The following is a 24193-nucleotide window of genomic DNA, read 5'->3' as shown; positions in this document are numbered from 1 at the left end:
AGACAATTTGAACTAAATAAATGCAGTAATAAAAAAGCATGGTGCCATAAAGTTGCTTAGTAAGTTTTACAATTCACTTAAATTTTCTTTATAATAAAGGGAATAATCTAACGTTCCTCTTGACATTTAGATACAGTACATTGTACGATGACGTATTGGAAATATCAACCAACATTTTTTTCAAATGCAAACATCATTGGAATAGGCAACTAAACGCCCCCATGTAACCAAAGACTAAGGAAAACTAAAAATAAGATGAAAAATGTTATTTTTATTAATAAAATAAATTTTTGAATATACTTACCCGGTGATCATATAAGCTGTCAGCTCTGCTGCCCGACAGAAAAACCTAAGGACAAAATACGCCAGCGATCGCTATACAGGTGGGGGTGTACATCAACAGCGCCATCTGTCGAGCAGGTACTCAAGTACTCCATGTAAACACAGAACCAATTTTCTCCTCGGTCCACTGGGTCTCTATTGGGGAGGAAGGGAGGGTCCTTTAATATATGATCACCGGGTAAGTATATTCAAAAATTTATTTTATTAATAAAAATAACATTTTTCAATATTAAACTTAGCCGGTGATCATATAAGCTGATTCACACCCAGGGGGGTGGGTAGAGACCAGCATTACATGTTTACATTATAAAGAGCTAAGTATTTTGTATTTCATTTTAGCAGTTATTCAAAATAACAAACATAAAATAAATAAGTACCTGGTAAGGAAGTCGACTTGAACAATTACTCTGCCTTTTTAAGTACGTCTTCCTTACTGAGCCTCGCGATCCTCATAGGATGCTGTGCGACTCCTAGGAGCTGAAGTATCAAGGGTTGCAACCCATACTAAAGGACCTCATCAAAACCTCTAATCTAGGCGCTTCTCAAGAAAAGAATTTGACCACCCGCCAAATCAACCAGGATGCGAAAGGCTTCTTAGCCTTCCGGACAACCCAAAAACAACAATAAAAAACATTTCAAGAGAAAGATTAAAAAGGTTATGGAATTAGGGGAATGTAGTGGTTGAGCCCTCACCCACTACTGCACTCGCTGCTACGAATGGTCCCAGGGTGTAGCAGTTCTCGTAAAGAGACTGGACATCTTTAAGATAAAAAGACGCAAACACTGACTTGCTTCTCCAATAGGTTGCGTCCATTATACTCTGCAGAGATCTGTTTTGTTTGAAGGCCACTGAAGTTGCGACAGCTCTAACTTCATGTGTCCTTACCTTCAGCAAAGCATGGTCTTCCTCATTCAGATGGGAATGAGCTTCTCGTATCAACAGTCTAATATAATAGGAAACTGCATTCTTCGACATAGGTAAAGAAGGTTTCTTAATAGCACACCATAAAGCTTCTGACTGTCCTCGTAAAGGTTTAGTTCGTTTTAAATAGAACTTAAGAGCTCTAACAGGGCACAAGACTCTTTCCAGTTCATTTCCAACCAAATTAGAAAGGCTTGGAATATCGAACGATTTCGGCCAAGGACGAGAAGGTAGTTCGTTTTTGGCTAGAAAACCAAGCTGCAAAGAACATGTAGCCGTTTCAGATGAAAATCCGATGTTCTTGCTGAAGGCGTGTATCTCACTGACTCTTTTAGCTGTAGCTAAGCAGACGAGGAAAAGAGTCTTTAAAGTGAGATCTTTAAAGGAGGCTGATTGTAGCGGCTCGAACCTTTCTGACATAAGGAATCTTAGTACCACGTCTAAATTCCAACCTGGTGTGGCCAAACGACGCTCCTTCGAGGTCTCAAAAGACTTAAGGAGGTCCTGTAGATCTTTGTTGTTGGAAAGATCTAAGCCTCTGTGACGGAAGACTGCTGCCAACATGCTTCTGTAACCCTTGATCGTGGGAGCTGAAAGAGATCTTTCCTTCCTCAGATATAAAAGGAAGTCAGCTATTTGAGTTACAGAGGTACTGGTTGAGGATACTGATACCGACTTGCACCAGCTTCGGAAGACTTCCCACTTCGACTGGTAGACTCTAAGAGTGGATGTCCTCCTTGCTCTAGCAATCGCCCTGGCTGCCTCCTTCGAAAAGCCTCTAGCTCTTGAGAGTCTTTCGATAGTCTGAAGGCAGTCAGACGAAGAGCGTGGAGGCTTTGGTGTACCTTCTTTACGTGTGGCTGACGTAGAAGGTCCACTCTTAGCGGAAGTGTTCTGGGAACGTCCACTAGCCATTGCAGTACCTCGGTGAACCATTCTCTCGCGGGCCAGAGGGGAGCAACCAACGTCAACCTTGTCCCTTCGTGAGAGGCGAACTTCTGCAGTACCTTGTTGACAATCTTGAACGGGGGGAATGCATAAAGGTCTAGATGGGACCAATCCAGTAGAAAGGCATCTATATGAACTGCTGCTGGGTCCGGGATTGGCGAGCAATAATTTGGGAGCCTCTTGGTCATTGAGGTTGCAAAGAGATCTATGGTAGGTTGGCCCCATGTGGCCCAAAGTCTCTTGCATACATTCTTGTGAAGGGTCCATTCTGTTGGGATGATTTGACCCTTCCGACTGAGGCGGTCCGCCATGACATTCATGTTGCCTTGAATGAACCTCGTTACTAGAGACAGGTTTAGATCTCTTGACCAGGTGAGGAGGTCCCTTGCGATCTCGTACAACTTCAGAGAATGGGTCCCTCCTTGCTTGGAGATGTACGCCAAGGCCGTGGTGTTGTCGGAGTTCACCTCCACCACCTTGCCTAGAAGGAGGGACTTGAAGCTTTTCAAGGCCAGATGAACTGCCAGTAGCTCCTTGCAGTTGATATGTAACGCTCTTTGCTCCGCGTTCCAGGTGCCCGAGCATTCCCGACCGTCTAATGTCGCACCCCAGCCCGTGTCCGATGCGTCCGAGAAGAGAACGTGGTTGGGGGTCTGAACAGTCAGTGGCAGACCCTCTCTGAGGTTGATGTTGTCCTTCCACCAGGTCAGTGATGACTTCATCTTCTCGGAAATAGGGATCGAGACCACTTCTAGCGTCTTGTCCTTTCTCCAGTGAACAGCCAGGTGAAATTGAAGGGGACGGAGGTGCAGTCTCCCTAACGCAATGAACTGGTCTAGTGATGAAAGCGTCCCTATCAGACTCATCCACTGTCTGACTGAACATCGGTCCTTCATTAGCATGTTCTGGATGCATCCTTGGGCTTGACTTATTCTGGGGGCCGACGGAAAAGCCCAAAAAGCTTGACTGTGAATCTCCATCCCTAGGTACACTATAGTTTGGGATGGGACCAGTTGGGACTTTTCCATATTGACCAGGAGACCCAATTCCTTGGTCAGATCTAGAGTCCACTTTAGATTCTCCAGACAGCGACGACTGGACGAAGCTCTTAAAAGCCAGTCGTCCAAATAGAGGGAGGCTCTGATGTCTGCTAAATGCAGGAATTTGGCAATATTCCTCATCAGTTTCGTAAAGACAAGAGGCGCCGTGCTTAGGCCAAAGCACAGGGCTTGAAATTGGTAGACAACCTTCCCGTAAACGAACCTTAGAAAAGGTTGGGAATCTGGGTGGATGGGGACGTGAAAGTAAGCGTCCTTGAGGTCTAAAGAGACCATCCAGTCTTCCTTCCTGACCGCTGCTAGAACAGACTTTGCCGTCTCCATGGCGAACGTCTGCTTGGTGACAAAGACATTCAGAGCACTGACGTCTAGCACCGGTCTCCACCCTCCTGTCTTCTTTACCACTAAGAAGAGACGGTTGTAGAAGCCCGGGGATTGATGGTCCCGGACTTTGACTACCGCTCCCTTTTCTAGTAAGAGAGACACCTCTTGCTTCAAAGATAGTCGCTTGTCCTCCTCTCTGTACCTGGGAGAGAGGTCGATGGGAGTCGTTGCTAGAGGGGGCTTGCGCAAGAATGGGATCTTGTACCCCTCTCTGAGCAACTTCACAGATTGTGCATCTGCGCCCCTGTTCTCCCAGGACTGCCAGTAGTTCTTGAGTCTGGCTCCCACTGCTGTCTGAAGAATGTGGCAGTCAGACTCTGCCTCTAAAGGACTTGGTACCTTTCTTCTTGCTCCCACGTTTCCCTTCGGCACGAGCACCTCCTCTGCTGGAGGCTCTGCCACGAAAGGGCGGAATGAATCTTGACGCTGGAGTATCCATCCTGGGTCTAGACACGGAAGGCAAAGGGGTGGCTTTGCGTGCAGATGACGCAACCAGGTCATGCGTGTCTTTTTGAATCAAGGAGGCAGCAATCTCCTTGATCAACTCCTCTGGGAAAAGGCACTTCGAGAGAGGGGCAAACATAAGCTCCGACCTCTGACATTGAGTTACTCCAGCTGACAAGAAGGAGCAAAGGTTTTCTCGTTTCTTGAGGACCCCGGAAACGAACGAAGCCGCAAGCTCACTGGAACCGTCCCGTATGGCCTTGTCCATGCAGGACATAATGAGCATGGAAGTTTCCTTGTCAGAAGAGGAGGTCTTCCTGCTCAACGCTCCCAAACACCAGTCCAAAAAGTTAAACACTTCGAACGCTCTGAACACTCCTTTCATCAGATGATCTAAATCTGAAGGAGTCCAACAAATCTTGGAGCGTCTCATGGCCAGTCTGCGGGGAGAGTCTACTAGACTTGAGAAGTCGCCCTGGGCAGAGGCAGGAACTCCCAAGCCGAGAACTCCTCCCGTGGCATACCAGACGCTCGATCTGGAAGCGAGTTTCGCAGGGGGAAACAAGAATGCTGTCTTCCCCAGGTGCTTTTTGGACTGCATCCAATCTCCCAACACCCTTAAAGCTCTCTTGGACGAGCGGGCGAGGACGAGCTTCGTAAAGGCAGGCGCGGATGACTGCGTGCCTAAAGCGAACTCAGATGGAGGTGAGCGTGGGGCCGCAGAAACAAACTGATCTGGATACAAGTCCTTGAACAGTGCAAGTACTTTTCTAAAGTCCAGGGAGGGAGGCGTGGTCTTGGGTTCGTCGATGTCCGTGTGCGGGTCGTCAAGGTGTGCAGCGTCGTCATCATCAGAGAGTCCATCGTCTGAATGCTGAAGAGGAAGCGGCAAAGGAGTAGGCATTGGCTGGTTAGCTGAGTCCGGCAGCACGGGTGCATGCGTGACTGCACTGGACGCAACGTCATGGAACTGTTGGTCAGTCTGAGAGCAGGCAACAACCATAGCTGCGCGAGGGCGCAAAGCGTCTACTCCCGACTGTATAGTCTGCTGTGGGCGAGTAGGGGTAACCACAGTGGGTTGCGGAGGTTGACGCACCGCGTCAAAACAAAACAACTTAGGTTGTTGTTGTTGTAACTCGCGAACGTCAACGGAGGGTTCCGTGCGTCGGCGAACGTCAACATGCGGCTGGCAGGGTACAGTGCGCATGGGTGGCGGGACTCTCACAGCTGGAGTGCGGGAGAAGGTAGCCTCAGCGTCAACTGGACGCACAACCGTGGTTGGTTGTAGGCTAACGGGTGCAGCGTCAACCTTCTCCGCACGAAAGTCCTCCATTAACGATGACAACTGTGTCTGCATGGTCTGCAGCAAAGCCCACTTAGGGTCTACAGTAGCAGGTGCGGCAACAGACGGTGTTACTGCCTGTTGCGGTACCGCTTTGCCTCTCTTAGGAGGTGTGCAGTCATCTGAAGACTGCAGCGAGTCCGAACTGACCCAGTGGCTACAACTGGGCCGTTGGACTTGCGCGGAAGGGACCTTGCGTTTGAGAGGTCGTGAGACCTTGGTCCATTGTTTCTGCCGAGAAACATCTTCCGCAGACGAGGAATAAATGGGCTCTCTCGTCTTCTTGTGGGTGGGGCGATCTTGGCAAGATACGTCCGAAACCACGGAGGGAACGTCTGTCCGCTGATTAAAGCCTGTCGAACCCTTTGGTCGTACGACATTGCTTCTCCCCTGGGCTTGGGAGCTTGCAAGAGGTCCCGGACTGGGAGGACGACAGGCACGAACAGACGCACCCTCAAGCGCAACACTAACACTTTTCACAACACTTCCACTCACTAAGTCACTACCCACTGCACTCTTACCCTTCAACTCCCTGACGTCTGCCATGAGTTGGTTACGGTCACTCGCCAATGACTCGACTCTCTCACCCAGAGCCTGGATGGCACGCATCATATCTGCCATCGAAGGTTGTTGAGTGCTAGAAGGGGGATCAGGAGCAACCACTACAGGGGAAGGAATAGGTTGTGGGGCATGGGGAGAGGAAAAATCAACTGAGCGAGATGAACTCCTCCTGACTCTATCTCTCTCTAGCCTACGTGAATATTTAAGGAATTCGAGAAAATCGAATTCCGAAAGCCCAACGCATTCCTCACACCGATCTTCCCATTGACAGGATTTACCCCGACAATTGGAACAAATGGTGTGCGGATCGATAGAGGCCTTCGGAAGACGCCTTGAACAGTCCCTAGCACTACACTTCCTGTATTTAGGGACTTGAGAAGGGTCAGCCATCTTGAATTAGTCAAAGGGGAAATTCAAAATCTATCCAAGTCGTCAACAAATAATCCAAAATTCAATCAAAGAATGCAAGGAAGTATTGAAGATAACCTCTGCAAAGCGAAAGCTAATAACTAGAAATGAGTACTTCACCAAAATCTGTGAAAATCAATCCAGTAAGCAACAGCGTATTTAGTAGGTCTTGCCAGTGGCACGACAGAGAGAAAATTGGTTCTGTGTTTACATGGAGTACTTGAGTACCTGCTCGACAGATGGCGCTGTTGATGTACACCCCCACCTGTATAGCGATCGCTGGCGTATTTTGTCCTTAGGTTTTTCTGTCGGGCAGCAGAGCTGACAGCTTATATGATCACCGGCTAAGTTTAATATTGAAAAACGGAAGAGCAAAGAATAGGAATGGAGTCCATCCTGTAAGCAATAACAGACCTTTCTCCTAAAGAAAAAAATCTAGCAGCGCCAAGATAATGCAACGAATTACATGGAAGGTATATTATCCCTAACTTGAAAGAGTTAGGTTTCACATGCTATACCGTTCACTACACTACATACAGTACCTTGTGCTTAAAATCTTAAATCAACTCCCAGGGTCAGGGGAAGGCACTCTTGACTAAAGAAATAAGTTTTTCTCAATAAAATATAATTATTATTTCAAGATTTATTTGTGCATATGATGGCACATGCATGACATGACAAAAATTTGTTATCTCTAAGGCAGTTGCTCAAAAATATGAGTTAGCAGCACCATCCCATTCATTAAAGTGACAGCAACAAGATTCTACGGGTTGGGAGAAAATAACATAAAAAAAGTCCAGGTTCATTTGCCAAAGTTTAGGATGATCTGAGTAATTGAAATGTTTGAATTTCAAGTACCAAAGATAATGATGCATAAATTGGGATGCCTTCATAATAATTTGGTAACTAAAAGATGGATTCAACTCTAAAATTTTCCCCTTTCCCCACACATTGCTAATCATCAAACACAGAGACCTACACAAAGCACAAATCAATCTCATTCAGGAAGGGAAGGTCCAATAAGAAATACACACACGAATGTCTGGTCATTACACATAGCAACATTGACTTAAAAGAACAGTTTAACTCCTCAAAACATTTATCGCTCCTAGCAGTCACCTAAGTGGAAGAACCAATTCTCCGAAGATTAGCAATACGTACTGTATCTTAATCTTCACCTATGACCTAAAGTCTGCGGATATTTTATAAGCTGTTATTATGTCTGACCTTGTAGTGGATTCTAACCAAATTGAAAGTTGGGAACAGCAGTTTATAGGCTATTCCTGACACACTATACCATGGTCTTCCACTGTCTTGGGGTAGAGTTCTCTTGCTTGAGGGTACACTCGGGCACACCATTCTAACTATTCATCTTCCTCTTATTTTGTTAAAGATTTCATAGTCTATATATGAAATATCTATTTTAATGTTGTTACTCTTCTTAAAATATTTTATTTTAATTACTTCTCTAATTTCCTGGCTTCCTTTCCTCACTGGGCTATTTTCCCTGTTGGACCCCCTGGGCTTATAGCATCCTGCTTTTCCAACTAGGGTTGTAGCTTGGCAAGTAGTAATAATAATAATAACAATAATAATAATAAAAATAATAATAAAAATAATAATAATAATAGTAATTGTGTAATCAAATCTAAATTCATTGATTATGGACAATCCAAACCCCATTTTGACAGGATGTCACTAACTGTAATTCATGTTATTCTTAAACATTTTAAACTAAGCATCATTCTGTCATTTCTACAAATTGAAATGAACTTTAAAAATGAATGTGAAAATAAAAAGTAGATGGGTAAAAATTTTCCTCTGTTAATGATTGCTATTGAAATTAAACTGTCTAATATTACTGCAAAATTTCTATTGAAATAATGTATTACACACACAAAATTGATTCCGATTTTTGATAATTATAATGTTCTGTATGTCATTATGTACAGTCTTATTGAGAAATATGAAACACAAATGCTTTTGTTTTATAAATCTACATGGACCTTTACAATTTCATCTTATACTGTACAGACAAAAATGTTTTCAAGATAAAATTTATCAATTAAATACTTACACAAAATATATTGTATACAATTTGCAAGTGGAGTTTCAGGCCTACTACTATATTTAATGGCTGGTCGAGAATGCTATCTTGAATGTCTTTCTCATTTTTTCCCACTAGATGTGGGGGTGGTGAGTGGGAGTCAATAAATGTTGTACTGTATAAGTATTCATTGGCGTACATTAATTACCTTTTGCATGGAAAGATTTTTTATGAAATCAAGAGAAGTTGCCATTCCTCCAATGTTTTTGAGGAAGGATAAATAGACCCCTCTAGGTTAAGATAAGCATCTATGATTAAATTCTTCATGAAAAAGGACAGCATTCTTTAATACAGGTCAAGAATTATCTTTAAGACAAAAAAAAATAAAGATTCTAGAAATTTTTACGTGAGGGAGGTGATCTCTCTAAAGTACTCTTCTAATGATCTAACTGGACAGAACAACATTTCCTGAATACTTCTTTCCATTCTAGCATCTAGAGAAAGGACAGATAACTATCTAGGGAGATTCTTACCATTTGGAATAATTTTTGGATCTAAAAGTTGGTAACGGAGAAAGAATTGTTCCTACACCAAAGCCCAGATTTCGGGACATGGACAATAATTTGCTAACCATCTGGGTTGAAACAAGAGCTTCTACAAAGACGGTTTTCATGGAAAGTTCTCTGAACCTAACTGATTTCATAGGATTAAACTGAGGACCCAGCAGGAATTCTAAGCCTACGTCCAAGATAGAATTCAACTAAGGTGGAACTTCAATACAGAATGATCTGATAACATCCATAATGTTTGTTTTGATCATAAGCTCCAAATGTATGTGCTACATACATATACCAAGGCACTTCCCCCAATTTTGGGGGGGTAGCTGACATCAAACAAATGAAACAAAAAAGGGGGACCTCTCCTCTCTACGTTCCTTCCAGCCTGACAAGGCTGGGAGGTACTAAAACTAACATAGATCTATAATCCTTGATACATGAAAATGAGAAACCTTTGGCATATCTGAGGAAACAAAAAACTTGAATTATTCTTTAAGGAGAATTTGGCAGCCATAAAACCTATGGATTTAAACCACTTAAAAATACCCATTAATGTTGGTATAGAGAAAAGGTTGAACTTCATTTAGAATCAATACACTTAGCACTTATCAAATTTATATCCTACTCCTGTCTGACCCTATATTTAGCATAATCTGATACTATTTTATTTGGGAGATCCCTACATTTTTTGCATCTATTTGGGTCCACATAGATGTTACCACTATAGGCGATGCATATTTTAAGCAGGTCAAACTTGGACCCATGCACACGAGTCATACTGCAGACTACCCTAAATCTTATTGCAGATAACATGCCTTGAAATTTAAGTTGAAAACTTAATAGACAAACAATACCATCTAAAGACTGATATAGGGGTTGAAAAATTCTCTAGTAAAAGTAGCACCACCAAATGAGGTGCATAATAAACTTAATAAAATGAGAAATGACGGATTCAAGGGGGTGGCCTCTAGCAACCATTAAGTGTAACAGAGTACGTAATAGTTCTTGAGATATAAGATAATTATCAGTATCATTAGTAGCTAAGCTACAACACTAGTTGGAAAAGTAGGATGCTTACAAGGAAAAATAGCCCAGTGAGGAAAGAAAATAAACAATTAAAATAACAATCAAAATAAAATACTTCAAGAACGCTAACAATATTAAAACATGTTTCATGTATAAACTAAAAAAATAGATTTATATCAGCCTGTTCAACATAGAAATATTAGCTGCAAGTTTAAACTTTTGAAGTTCTACCGATTCAACTACCCGATTAGGAAGATCATTCCACAACTTGGTCACAGTTGGAATAAAACTGCTAGAATACTGTGTATTATTGAGCCTCAAGATGGAGAAGACATGACTATTAGAATTAACTGTATAACTAGTGTTACGAACAGGATGGTACTGTGCGGGAAGATCTGAATGTAAAGGATAGTCAGAAGTATGAAAAATCTTATGCAACATGCATAATGAACTAATTGAATGACTGTGCCAGAGACTAATATGTAGACCAGGAATAAGAAATTTAATAGACCGTATGTTCCAGTCCAACAAATTAAGATAAAAATCAGCAGCTGAAGACCAGACAGGAGAACAATACTCGAAACAAGGTAGAAGGAAAAAATTCAAACGCTTCTTCAAAATGGATTGATCACCAAAAATTTTACTTCGTCAATGAACCAAATTTTTTTTTCAATTGAAGAAGAGACAAACTTACAGTACTCGTCATCGTAATGCGACCATGGGGCCGAGTGGTCGCATTACGGTGGCGAAAAAAGAATGATGTTTTTCGAGGATGAATTAAAATAGCCAGGGAAATGCGACCATACAGCGACGTCACAGCATGCTTCCGGTTTGTGCCGGTACCCGAGAAACTTCCTCAGTCTTCCTCTGGTAGCGGTGGGGTGCAGTTCTTCGGCGCGCTCTCTCCCCATACCAACCCCTGGATTATAGCAGTTTAGCAGTGGTTGGCGGTGCTAGTGACTATACTATGGCACCTACTCAGGATTTGGCTAGTGATTGTATAGCGCAGATAGTGGGGCTAAAGGCTGCAGGCCATACAATCAAGGAAATTTACCGGTTTACTGGTCCTGGGCCGACGAGTGTTAAGAAGTACGTTCGGTTATGGCGTCAGGGCGGCTGCAAGGAAACACCAACAATTAAGCCTCGTCCTGGCGGTGTCAGGAAAACATCCAAACGTGCTACTAACATCCTGAAACGTGCTGTGGAATCCCGAACGTCAACTACAGCTAGGAAAATAAAGGAGGAGAATCCTGGAGCCTTTGCAAACGTGTCAGTGAGGACAGTGTCACGGCGCTTAAATGAACTGGGGTACAACAGCTACAAGCGCACCAAGAAGCCTCTCATTACCAAGAACCAGAAGGTAAAGAGGTGTAATTTTGCCAAGAAATATGGGCAGTGGACTGATGAACAGTGGCTCAGGGTTCTGTGGTCTGATGAGGCAAATTTTAACATTACTTGTAATCGTAACTCTCGAGTGTATCGTCGTAAAGGTAGTGACCCGCTAGATCCACGGTACATTGAGAGTACAGTAAAGCACCCTGATACTATTATGGTCTGGGGCTGTTTTACTGGACTGGGCCCTGGAAAGCTTGTTGTGTTACCCCCTAATGTGAGAGCGAATGCTGAAATCTATATGGACCTCCTTGCTGAACATTTGCATGAGTCCTTTGAATTAACAGGTGCACAGGTGTTCCAGCAAGACGGTGCATCTTGCCACACTGCCCGTGCTGTCAAGGATTGGCTGTCTGTGTGTGAAATTCCCGTCATTCCAGACATTAACCCCATTGAAAATCTCTGGAGCATCATTAAAAAGGACCTACAGAAAAAAAGACGTCAGCTCTCTGCCGCGTTTGGAAGCAGCCATCCGAGAGTCGTGGGCCAATATACCTCCACAATATCTTCGTAATTTGGCTTTGTCAGTTCCCAAACGGCTACAGCAGGTTTTGAAGAGGAAGGGTGGTCCAACAAAATATTAATCAAGGTAATTAAAACTTTTTATTATGTTTCATTCCCAATATAAATGTACGTAGAATGTTTTTGGAGTGATTTTATGGGGAGGGGGGTCGCATTACGCTGACGAGTACTGTAATGTGCGTAGCATGAAAAAATTAAAACACTTCTTCCAAATAGACTGATCACTGAAAATTTTACAAGACTTTCTCCATAAGCCAATTTTTTTGTGCAATTAAAGAAAGACAGACCTAATGTGTTTCTCAAAATGATATTTTAATTATAAAATAAATTTTTGAATATACTTACCCGGTGAATATATAATAGCTGCTGCTCCGGCGGCTCGACAGAAAACACACAAAAACTCGTGAGCGATCGCTATGAAGGTTGCGGGTGTGCCCACCAGCGCCAACTATCGGCCAGATACCGCATATGCATGTAAACAAGCCTCAATTCTTCTCATCCCGCTGCGTCTCTATTGGGGAGGAAGGGAGGGCCTTTAATTTATATATTCACCGGGTAAGTATATTCAAAAATTTATTTTATAATTAAAATATCATTTTTAAATATTTAACTTAGCCGGTGAATATATAATAGCTGATTCACACCCATGGTGGTGGGTAGAGACCAGAGTTAATTAAGTTTACAGCGTATATGCTTAGAGTTTTTGACAGTTATAACATAACAAAACCCAAATATATAGGTACCTGGTAAGGAAGTTGACTTAGACGATTACTCTGCCTTGTTAGTCTGTCTTCCTCACGAAGCCCAGCGATCCTCTTAGGATGCTGAAAGACTCCCAGGAGCTGAAGTATCAAGGGCTGCAACCCATACAACAGGACCTCATCAAACCCCTAATCTGGGCGCTCTCAAGAAATGACTTTGACCACCCGCCAAATCAACCAGGATGCGAAAGGCTTCTTAGCCTTCCGTACAACCCAAAAACAAGATTAAAAACATTTCAAGAGACAGATTAAAAGGATATTGGAATTAGGGTAATGTAGTGGTAGAACCCTCACCCACTACTGCACTCGCTGCAACGAATGGACCCAGTGTGTAGCAGTCCTCGTAAAGAGTCTGGACATCTTTTAAGTAAAATGACGTGAATACCGACTTGCTTCTCCAAAAGGTCGCGTCCATAATACTTTGCAGAGATCTATTTTGCTTAAAGGCCACGGAGGTTGCTATAGCTCTTACTTCGTGCGTCTTAACCTTAAGCAAACATCGGTCTTTCTCATTCAAGTGAGAATGAGCCTCTCGTATTAAAAATCTGATAAAATATGACAAAGCATTCTTTGACATAGGCAATGATGGTTTCTTAACTGAGCACCATAATGCCTCAGATCCACCTCGTAAGGACTTAGTACGGGCTAAGTAGAACTTAAGAGCTCTAACTGGACATAGCACTCTTTCAAGTTCGTTGCCTACGATCTCTGATAAGCAAGGTATATCAAAAGATTTAGGCCAAGGACGAGAAGGCAGTTCATTTTTGGCCAGGAAACCAAGTTGAAGTGAACATGTGGCTTTTTCTGTAGAAAAGCCGATGTTCTTACTGAAGGCATGAAGTTCACTGACCCTTTTTGCCGAAGCCAAGCACACTAGGAAAAGCGTCTTGAGGGTGAGATCCTTCAGGGAGGCTGAATGTAATGGCTCAAACCTGTCTGACATGAGGAACCTTAGGACCACGTCTAAGTTCCATCCAGGAGTCGCCAAACGACGTTCCTTAGAGGTCTCGAAAGACTTAAGGAGATCTTGGAGATCTTTATTGTTGGAAAGATCTAAGCCTCTATGACGAAAGACCGAAGCCAACATGTTCCTGTAGCCCTTAATCGTGGGAGCTGAGAGGGAGCGAACATTTCTCAGATGTAAAAGAAAATCTGCGATTTGGGCTACAGAGGTACTGGACGAGGACACAGATGCTGACTTGCACCAGTCTCGAAAGACTTCCCACTTCGACTGGTATACTCTAATGGTAGAAGCTCTCCTCGCTCTTGCAATCGCACTGGCTGCCTCCTTCGAAAAGCCTCGAGCTCTTGAGAGTCTCTCGATAGTCTGAAGGCAGTCAGACGAAGAGCGGGGAGGCTTTGATGAACATTCTTTACGTGGGGCTGACGTAATAGATCTACCCTTAGAGGAAGACTTCTTGGAATGTCTACCAGCCATTGAAGTACCTCGGTGAACCACTCTCTCGCGGGCCAGAGGGGAGCAACCAACGTCAACCTTGTCCCTTCGTGAGAGGCGAACTTCTGCAGTACCTTGTTGACAATCTTGAATGGTGGGAATGCATTAAGTCCAGATGAGACCAATCCAGTAGAAATGCATCTATGTGTATTGCTTCTGGATCTGGGACTGGTGAGCAATAGATTGGAAGCCTCTTGGTCATCGAGGTGGCAAAGAGGTCTATGGTGGGTTGACCCCAAGTCGCCCAAAGACTCTTGCACACGTCCTTGTGGAGGGTCCATTCCGTGGGAATCACCTGACCCCTCCGACTGAGACAGTCTGCCAAGACGTTCAAGTCCCCCTGGATAAATCTCGTTAACAGGGAGATGCCTCGATTTCTTGACCAAATGAGCAGGTCCCTTGCGATCTCGTAGAGCGTGAGGGAGTGTGTGCCTCCTTGCTTGGAGATGTACGCCAAAGCTGTGGTATTGTCGGAGTTGACCTCTACCACTTTGTTTCGAAGGAGACTTTCGAATTTCATCAAGGCCAAGTGGACTGCCAATAGCTCCTTGCCGTTGATGTGCATGCTCTTCTGACTTGAGGTCCACAGACCTGAGCATTCCCGACCGTCCAGGGTCGCACCCCAACTCAAATCCGACGCGTCTGAGAACAACACGTGGTTTGGGTTCTTGACTGCTAGGGATAGTCCCTCTCTCAGACTGATATTGCTGTTCCACCATTTCAGGCATGCCTTTACTGGTTCGGAGACCGGGATTGATACCGTCTCTAACGTCTTGTCCTTGTTCCAGTGAAAGGCTAGATGGAACTGGAGAGGCCGAAGGTGTAGTCTTCCTAGCGAGACAAACTGCTCCAGGGATGATAGAGTCCCTACGAGACTCATCCAATTCCTGACTGAACACCATTCTCTCTTCAGCATTAGTTGGACTTTGAGCAGGGCTTGTTCTATTCGGGTGGCAGACGGAAAAGCCCGAAAAACTGGACTGCGAATCTCCATCCCTAAATATAGAATAGTCTGGGATGGGATCAGTTGGGACTTTTCTAGGTTGACCAAAAGTCCCAATTCCTTGGTCAGACCCAACGTCCAATGAAGATCCTGCAGACAGCGATGACTGGACGATGCCCTGAGAAGCCAGTCGTCCAAGTACAGGGAGGCTCGGATTCCCGATAAATGGAGGAATTTTGCCACATTCCTCATGAGCCTCGTAAATACGAGAGGAGCAGGACTGAGGCCAAAGCACAGGGCCCGAAACTGGTATACCACATTCCTGAAAACAAACCTCAGAAACGGTTGAGAATCCGGGTGTATAGGAATGTGGAAGTACGCATCTCGTAGGTCGAGAGAGACCATCCAGTCTCCCTTTCTGACCGCTGCTCAGGCGGACTTCGTGGTCTCCATAGTGAACTTTGTTTTCGTAACAAAAACGTTGAGCGCACTGACGTCTAGCACCGGTCTCCAACCTCCTGTATTCTTTGGGACTAGGAAGAGACGGTTGTAAAATCCCGGTGATTGAAGGTCCGAGACTTTCACCACCGCTCCCTTCTCTAGCAACAGAGACACTTCTTGGTTTAGGGCTTGTCTCTTTGACTCCTCTCGGTACCTGGGAGAGAGGTCTATGGGAGTTGTCACTAGAGGAGGTTTGCGTACAAACGGAATTTTGTACCCCTCTCTGAGCAACCGAACAGACTCTTGGTCTGCGCCCCTCTTCTCCCAGGCCTGCCAGAAGCTCTTCAATCTGGCTCCTACCGCTGTCTGAGGCTGTGGGCAGTCAGACTCTGCCACGTGAGGACTTGGCTCCTCTCTTCTTACCTCTCTTTCCCTCGGCACGAGCGCTTCCCCTGCTGGGAGCTCTGCCACGAAAGGGCGGGATAAATCTGGATGCCGGAGTCTCGATCCTGGGTCTTACAGCAAAGGATGTAGAAGGAGTCCCTTTGCGAGCAGAGGACGCCATCAAGTCATGGGTGTCCTTCTGCACAAGCGAAGAAGCTATATCCTTAACCAGTTGTTGCGGAAACAAGGACGCTGATAAGGGAGCAAAGAGCAGTTCTGATCTCTGACAGGGAGTAACTCCTGCCGAAAGAAAAGAGCAAAGGGTATCTCGCTTCTTTAAGACTCCCGACGTAAAGGTGGAGGCGAGCTCATTGGAACCATCGCGGATGGCTTTATCCATACATGACATGATAAGTAAGGAAACATCTCGGTCAGCAGACGAGATTTTCCTACTTAAAGCTCCTAATGACCAGTCAAGAAAGTTGAATACTTCAAAGGCCCTGTATACACCTTTAAGCAGATGGTCAAGGTCCGAGGAGGACCAACTAATCTTCGAGCGTCTCATGGCCAGGCGACGGGGAGAGTCTACGAGGCTTGAGAAGTCACCCTGGGCAGAGGCAGGGACTCCCAAGCCGAGAACTTCTCCCGTGGCATACCAGACGCTCGATCTAGAAGCAAGCTTAGAAGGAGGGAAGGCAAAGGCCGTCTTCCCCAAACTCCTCCTGGTATCCAACCAGTCGCCTAAAAGTCGTAAAGCCCTCTTGGAAGAGCGAGAAAGCACTAGCTTAGTAAAGGCTGGCTTGGTAGCAGGTAAGCCTAGAGCAAACTCAGACGGTGGCGAACGAGGAGCAACGGTAACAAAGTGAATGGGAAAAAGATCCTTGAAAATCAACATGATCTTCTTAAAGTCCATCGAAGGAGGAACCGTCTTAGGTTCGTCTACATCTGAAGGATGATCATCATGATGAGGATCAGCAACGTCCTCATCTGAAGGATCTTCGTCCGACAACTGCTGAGTAACAAGCAAAGGGGAGACCTGCCTTGGTGGCAATGCTTGAGACGCAGAGTCCACACGCACTGGTGCATCAGTAGCAGTCCAGGACGCTACGTCATGTAACTGCTTAACAGCCTGACTGTCAACAACAACAGGAGCGGGAGGACGCTCGACGTCAACTCGAGACTGTCTTGACTGCCTAGACTGAGCAGTCAAAACAACTCTTGACTGCGGTGCTTGACGCTCAGCGTCAAAACTAGTCAACTCCGCTGGTTGGCGAACGTCCTGAACGTCAACAAGAGCATTAGGAAGCGGCTGAACGTCCACATGCGGCTGAAAGTCAACACGGGACTGCATCGAGTGAGGCTCTACAAAACGTGACTGACGTGACTTAGTAACGACAACGTCAACAGGACGAGCAAAGGCTCGTTTGGGCGGCTGACGGCCAGGATCTCGATCCGCTGAGCGGCGAGGATCATCGTGAACCTTTTCAGCAGAATAGTCTTCCATAAGGGAGGCGAGCTTAATCCGCATGTCTTGCAGTACAACCCATTTAGGATCAACGGGAATGGGTGCGGTAAGAGACGAGGGTAACGTCTGTGACTGCAAAACCTTGCCTACACCAAGACTCTCGGAGCCTGTGTTACGTTTCTGCTTAGGCGGCGAGCAGTCTTCCGATGACTGCAAAGGGTCAGAGCTGTCCCAATGGCTACAACCAGGACGCTGGACCTGTCCTGAAGGGACCGACTTTCGCTTTAAGGGCCTCGAAACCTTGCTCCACGGTTTCTTACGCGAAAAGCCTTCGGATGACGAGGAGAAAATGGTCTCGCTCGTCTTATGGTAGGGGCGGTCTTGATGAGACACGCCTGAAACCATAGAGGGAACGTCTGTTCGCTGATCAAGGCCTCTCGAACCCATAAGTCGTACGACATTACTTCTCCCTGGGGCTTGGGAGCTTGCAAGAGGTCTCGGACTAGGCGAACGACAGGCACGAACAGACGAACCCTCGGTCGCAACACTGATAACACTTTGCGCACTAATCACTTTCCCACGATTTTCCACTGTGGCACTCTGACACTTTAACTCTTTAACGTCAGCCAAGAGTTGATTACGGTCTGTAGCTAACGACTCAACTCTTTCGCCCAAAGCATGAATGGCACGTAACATATCCCGCATTGATGGTTCCTGAGTGCTAGTAGAGGGTTCAGGCACAACTACTACAGGGGAAGGATTAGGTTCAGGGGCATGGGAGGAGGAAAAATCTACCGATCTAGAGGAACTTCTCCTCACCCTATCTCTCTCTAGCTTACGAGAATACTTGTCATATTCAAGCCAATCGAATTCCGAAAGGCCCACGCACTCCTCACACCGATCTCCTAATTGACAGGTTTTACCCCGACAATTAGAACACACAGTATGTGGGTCGAGAGAGGCCTTTGGAAGACGCCTATTGCAATCCCTAGCATTACACTTACGAAATCTAGGAATTTGAGAAGGGTCAGCCATTTTGAAAAAGTCAAAGAAAGTCTAAAAAACAATCCAAAGTCATCAACAATTAAATCTGTCCAAAAAAGAGTTCAAGAGTTTAAGTTGAGGATAAAACACCTGCACTGCGAAAGCTCAAACCAAAATGAAGTACTTCACCAAGTCTGTTGAAAAACTCCAGGTTAACAGCGAGTAATGGTACGTCTTGTCGATCAGACCGACAGAGAAGAATTGAGGCTTGTTTACATGCATATGCGGTATCTGGCCGATAGTTGGCGCTGGTGGGCACACCCGCAACCTTCATAGCGATCGCTCGCGAGTTTTTGTGTGCTTTCTGTCGAGCCGCCGGAGCAGCAGCTATTATATATTCACCGGCTAAGTTAAATATTTAAAAAGTAAATTTGCTGTCATAAAACACACCTAAAAATTTTAAAAGTTATACTGTACAGTGTTAAATAAACATTATCAATGCTGAGATCGAGATGTTGAGGAGTCACTGTCCTTGACCTACGTACAATCATACTTGGAGTTTTGTTAGGATTCAACTTTATAACCCATATATTGCACCATGCATTAATTTTTGCTAGACCTCTTTTAAGGGACTCAGCAACCCCAGATCTACATTCAGGAGATGGAACTGATGCAAAGAGAGTGGTATCATTTGCATATGCAACAAGCTTGTTTTCTAGCCCAAACTACATGTCATGTGTATATACTATGAAAAGTAATGGGCCTAGAACACTACCCTGAGGGACACCAAATGTCACATTCCTATGCTCACTATGGTGCCCATCAATAACAACTCTTTGCAATCTATTACTTAAAAATTCGATAATGATGCTAAGAGAAGACCCACCCAATCCCAACTGTTTGAGTTTGAAAACAAGGGCCTTATGATTAACACAGTCAACGGCACCACAAAAATCAAGGCCAATCATACGAACTTCCTGACCACAATCACGGGATTTCTGTACAGCATTGGAGAATGTAAAGGGCATCATATGCTCCAAAGCCTTTACAAACTAGGGAACAGATGATTACCTTCAGCAAACCTATTTTGGCGTTTTGTCCGACAACGTTTAAAAACTTTAGATAATATGGGAGTTATGTAAATTGGGCAGTAATTAGATGGAATTGAGCTACCACAAACACATTTACATAATGGAGTAACATTATCAATTCTTCAGCAAGTACTAAAACGAAATCTTCTTACTAGCTTGTGCAAAATAACAGTTAACTAGTTATCATTATCATTATTACTTGTTAAGCTACAATCTTAGTTGGAAAAGCAGAATGCTATAAGCCCAAAGCATCCAACATGGAAAATAGCCCAGTGAGGAAAGGAAACTACAAGAAAAGTAATTAACAATATAAAATATTTTAAGAACAGTAACATTATGAAAAATATTTCATATATAAACTATAAAAACTTTAAAAAAAAACAGGAGGAAGAGAAATAAGATAGAATAGTGTGCCCCAGTGTACCCTCAAGCAAGAGCACTCTACCCCAAGACAGTGAAAGACCATGGTATAGAGACTGCGGCACTATCCAAGACCAGAGAACAATGCTTTGATTTCGGAGTGTCCTTCTCCTAGAAAAGCTGCTTACCATAGCTAAAGAGTCTCTTCTACCTTCACCAAGAGGAAAGTAGCCACTGAACAATTACATTGCAGTAATTAAACCCATGAGCAAGGAAGAATTATTTGGTAATCTTAGTGTTGTCGGGTGTATGAGGACAGGAGAATATGTAAAGAATAGGCCAAACTATTCAGTGTATGTGTAGGCAAACGGAAAATGAGCCGTAACCAAAGAGAAAGATCCAATGTAGTATTGTCTGGCCAGTCAAAGGACCCAATAACTCTCTAGCAGTAGTACCTCAACAGGTGGCTGGTGCCCTGGCCAACCTACTAACTATTCTAATATTTCAATTTGTCAACCAAGCTGTGCTTGCAATATAATGTATATAGCACAATGTATGTTGGGTAAGAAATTTAAATAAATTAGCTTATTGTCACAAAGTGACTATACCTGCATGGTATTTTCACAGCTTACAGTTTACAAATTTAAACAGCAATCCTACAATCCATGAGTAGTAAGATGAGATATGTAAAGTACTTTACAGTATTGTATAGGATTTTGCATAGAAAAAATATCTTTAGTCTTATTCTGACAAAACAACAAGTGTTATAAACAGATGAAGGATTTAAGGGCATAAAAAAAGAAAACCGTCTCTAGTTAACTGACAAAGGATCAAACTTATATTGAGCTACAGTATCTGAACTATAGCGTGTTGCCACCATACTTCAGAGGGAATGGTGGTTCCCAGAGGGGGAGGCATTTTGCTAGGTGAGGAAATGGGAAATTTTCATGTTGGGGTACACGTTGACACAGCTTTGGGTAGAAGCAATATGACCATCAGGGGCGCTTCATAAAAATAATGGATATTTTCTTGATGGGCATAAATTTTGTCAATAAACAAAGTACTGTATATCAAGAGGTTTTATTGTTCACTATTATCTGCAGAGAGGGGCTCCAAAAGTAATCTCTGCAGATAATAGGGAGCAATAGTAATTAATACAAATATGACAAATTCGTAGATAATATGACAAATTCGAAGATAATTTGTATTTTTCCTAACCATACAAACCTTAGCTATTTACATTGGGTTTACCTTTTAGCGCAGCTGAAATCCTTATTGCCTTATTTGTTGTTTGGGTTCCCCCAGGTCCCTCAGTGTGAGGCACCTCGTATATCCACCCAGAGAGCCAATAGTTTTAACGAGGGTTAATTACCCCCGCGCTAGTTAGCTAGTAGGGGAAGGGTAGCTTGCTACCCCTCCCCCCCCCCACACACCGGTGACTTGCTTCACTTCACTTAGAGGTAGGACTTGACTTGGGGGTCAGGGATGGCGGGCATATATGTGTAAATAGCTAAGGTTTGTATGGTTAGGAAAAATACAAATTATCTTCGAATTTGTCATTTGTTCCGTAACCGAAATACAAACCACGCTATTTATATTGGGTGATTTAATCCTTTGGGAAGGGTGGAAAGTCCCCAGCCTTACTGACTTCGGCTTGCCCGGGGGCTCAATCTCTCAGTGAGCAGCACTAGAAAAAAGGAGCCCCTGCACCTCACAAGTTCCTAGCGATCACAAGTTCCTAGCATCGCTAGGAACGAGTGGCCTACATAAGCAGTGTGTGGAGGAAAGAGTGACTCGTCCTATGAAGTTGACCTTGAGACCTTTAGATAGGAATCTAGGATAGGACGTTCCCAATACCACCTCGTCAGGGTATGGGGGACGCAACAGTATTAAGCTTAATACTAGGAGCACAAAGAAGCATGGGTTACCTGCAGAGGTCGAGGTCAGCTATGCGAGGACCAGGATGCTGCTTCCCCAAGAGAGGGGACAATGAAGAAAGAAGTAAGGGTCAGACATACTCTTTCATTCACGCAGACTAAGACCGGGTAACAACGCCCTCAACCTACTGCTACTTGTCCAGAAAGGAGCCTGAGGTTAGACCAGCTGTTGTGCAGCCACCACAGGCCCGATAGAAAACGTATCGAGGCTCCTGTGGGTCACGTCTTGCAGGTAGTGGGCTGTGAAGGTCGTCTGACGCTTCCAGACCCCAGCTTGAAGTACCTGCGTCACAGAGAAGTTTCTCTTGAAGGCCAGGGATGTAGCAACACCCCTGACATCGTGTGCCCTAGGGCGACGTGACGGAAGAGGGTCTGGATTCAAGGCATGGTGGATAACCCTTCGAATCCAAGCTGAGATGGTGTTCCTGGTGACCCTTCTCTTAGTCCTGCCTGTGCTCACAAACAAAGCTCGCACTTGAGGACAGACTGCAGCCGTTCTCTTCAAGTAGTGCCTCAGACACCTCACTGGACATAGTAGCAGCTGGTCTGGGTCGCTTGTTACAGAACGGAGACTCGCGATCCTGAAAGAGTCGAACCGAGGATCCGGCACTCCAGGATTCTGAGTCTTGGCAACAAACTCAGGGACGAACCTGAACGTTACCTCCCCCCCATCCCCTTGAATGGGCGATGTCATACGAGAGACCATGAAGTTCACTAACTCGCTTGGCCAAAGCCAAAGCGAGTAGGAAAGCCGTCTTCCAAGACAGGTGGCGATCGGAGGCCTGGCGTAATGGTTCGAAGGGAGGTCTCTTAAGAGCCCTGAGGACTTGAACCACGTTCCAAGGAGGAGGTCTCACTTCCGACTGGGGGCAGGTAAGCTCATAGCTACGTATGAGTAAAGAGAGTTCTAGCGATGAAGAAATATCCACGCCCTTCAGCCTGAAGGCCAAGCTTAAGGCTGAGCGATAGCCTTTCACTGCCGAGACAGAAAGGCGCATTTCTTCCCGCAGATAAACGAGGAAGTCCGCTATTGCTGGAATAGTGGCATCGAGTGGAGAGATACCCCTCTTACGACACCAACCACAAAAGACACTCCACTTTGCTTGGTAGACTCCCTCAGAGGACCTTCGCAGGTGCCGAGACATTCTCTCCGCAACCTGTTGCGAAAAGCCTCTCTCCGTGAGGAGACGCTGGATAGTCTCCAGGCGTGAAGCCGAAGCCTTGTGAGGGACGCCGGAGTGGGGTTGTCCGAGAAGCTCGTGTCGTGGGGGAAGTTCTCTCGAGAGCTCCGTCAGGAGCTGCAGAAGGTCCGGGAAGCATTTCGCGTGATGCCATAGCGGAGCTACCAGAGTCATCGAACAGTTGACCGATAGTCTGGTCCTGTTGAGCACCCTTCTCATCAGACAGAACGGTGGGAAGGCGTACACGTCGATGTTGTCCCACCGTTGCTGGAAAGCATCTTGCCAGAGTGCCTTGGGGTCCGGGACTGGGGAGCAGTACAGGGGCAGCTTGAAGTTCAACGCTGTCGCGAACAAGTCCACAGTCGGGGAACCCCACAAAATCAGGACTTTGTTGGCTATCTGAGGATCCAAAGACCACTCGGTACTCACTATCTGCGAGGCCCTGCTCAGACTGTCGGCGAGCACATTCCTCTTGCCAAGAATGAAGCGAGCTGATAGTGTTATCGAGTGGATTTCGGTCCACCTCAGAACCTCTACTGCAAGATGGGATAGCTGCTGCGAAAAAGTGCCTCCCTGCTTGTTGATATAAGCCACTACCGTGGTGTTGTCGCTCATCACCACCACGGAGTGACCCGCCAGGGACCATTGGAACTGCTGAAGAGCCAGAAAGACGGCCTTCAATTCTAGCAGGTTGATGTGTAGGCACTTTTCTGATTCTGACCAAAGGCCTGAGGCCCTCTGGTTCAGAACGTGCGCCCCCCACCCTTCTTTTGACGCGTCCGAAAACAGAGTCAATTCCGGGGGGAGGACGAGAAGACTCACTCCCTTCCGCAGGTTCTCGTCGACCAGCCACCACCCCAAGTCCGTCTGTTCCAAAGACCCCATCGCAATCAGAATGTCCAGAGAATTGGATCCTTGATTCCACCGGGAATTGAGCCGCCACTGCAGGGATCTCATCCTGAGGCGGCTGTTTGGAACCAGACGGGACAGGGAAGATAGGTGACCTAAGAGACGCAACCACGACTGGGCGGGGAGCTCTTCTCGCCTGAGGAAGGGTTCCGCCACCCTCCTCAGCCTTGCTATCCGGTCGTCTGATGGAAAGGCTTTGTGGAGATTGGTGTCTATTAGCATGCCTAGATAAACCAGTCGTTGGGACGGCTGCAGAGAGGACTTCTCGAGGTTTACCACGATCCCCAGATCCTGGCAAAGATCCAGAAGCCTGTCTCGGTGCCGAAGA

The 24193-nt window shown here is 45.3% G+C and overlaps 1 protein-coding gene across 2 annotated transcripts in view; it reads right to left on the bottom strand.

Annotated features, from left to right (window-relative positions):
* The window catches only part of LOC137631240 (progesterone-induced-blocking factor 1-like), a 113216-nt gene that overhangs the window by 53863 nt on the left and 35160 nt on the right, over positions 1 to 24193 (bottom strand). The gene's annotated exons all lie outside the window — the stretch shown is intronic.

The sequence above is a fragment of the Palaemon carinicauda genome, chromosome 39, assembly GCF_036898095.1.
Source record: "Palaemon carinicauda isolate YSFRI2023 chromosome 39, ASM3689809v2, whole genome shotgun sequence".
NCBI classification, from domain to species: Eukaryota; Metazoa; Arthropoda; class Malacostraca; order Decapoda; family Palaemonidae; genus Palaemon; species Palaemon carinicauda.
The sequence above is the reverse complement of the archived record's forward strand: the minus strand, read 5'-3'. Positions and strand labels throughout refer to the sequence as shown.